Source organism: Sprattus sprattus (genome assembly GCF_963457725.1).
Source record: "Sprattus sprattus genome assembly, chromosome: 14".
In the NCBI taxonomy this organism is placed as follows: Eukaryota; Metazoa; Chordata; class Actinopteri; order Clupeiformes; family Clupeidae; genus Sprattus; species Sprattus sprattus.
In genome coordinates, this window is record NC_137912.1 from 28,932,328 (window position 1) to 28,933,657 (window position 1,330).

Sequence of the window (1,330 nt, forward strand, 5' to 3'; positions counted from 1 at the left end):
TGCCCTCCCAACACCCCACCACCAAATGAATCTATGTACATATACAGAACGTCAACATGACCTATATTTATTGAAATTTAAAGCAAGAAAAAAAATGACAAAAGTATTAAAGAAAGTATTTGCTTAACATTTGCAGACAATATATGAAGTTAAAATAGTTGATGAAATGAAAGCTTGATTTTTGTGTATTTTTCAATATTAAGTAGTTTAGAAGATTTTGTCTAATAGTTCTAGTCCATTATCAAATATTATAGAGATATCAGTCTAGAATGAATGGCTGAATTCCACCATGAAAAGACAAGGAAATATAGCAGCAGGTTAATCACAGCACTCCTGTATAGAAATACTGAACTTTGGCAAGACCCAGATGTATAGAATCCTGGTCCGAATATTAGCCCTGTATTGGTGATCATCAGGTCCTTTGTTCTGTCAGATGCACTGAATTGTTTCCTTTCTGACATGTGGTTGACAATGGCTGACTAACCTTTGAATTGAGGGTCATGCTAGGTTTTGATTATGTGTTTGTATGAGCAGAATGGGGTGGTGGTGGTTTGTTGGAGCTCCAAACAAAATGACTGAATTTGTTGTCAGACCATCTATAGGAGTCTGGAAAGTTTTAGATGGTAATGCCACCTTATGATTTATAAAGTCACAGTGTATTTCAATGTCTTCATGTGGTGTAGTTAACCTCCCCGCTTTAATCAGAGTTTGATACTGCACCTACATTGACTGTCATTCTAATTCCTTTGTATTATCTGATACAGAAAATCTGGTCAAACAAAGATCATTGCTTTTCATGCATTTTGGTAGATATTTTGTGTTTGCCACAATCTGATCCAGTATTAACTCCAGTCACTAAATAGAGGGTTCCTAAAACATTATTACAGTGCTTGCAAAGCAAAGCACTGAGTTGTTATTTCCAGGTTTTAAAAAATATATATTATTTCAAGTGATTTTCTGCTGATAAAAACTCTCTAACCATCTAACATAGACACTTCAGCCTAAGTTTATTGCATACATGTAGGTCTTCAAAGTAACACCCATGGTGTGTACTTTAAGTGTTGGTAAAGTTTATGCCTTTTACTGTATTTAACATCAACAAGTAGCATTTCCCACACTGACACACCCACTCACTTCAATCACAAAATTCTTGTCCTCTTTTGAATTTTTTCTTAATCCAAGGTATGTATGCCGCCATGAACCCAAGCCCCTCTCTAACTGGCCCTGTCCCTCGCTCTTTCTTCTTTAGGCAACTGTAACCACCACACAAACTCTCAACTCCCATTGCAACAACATGGTTAAGCACAAATACAACAGCCACACTCAGCAG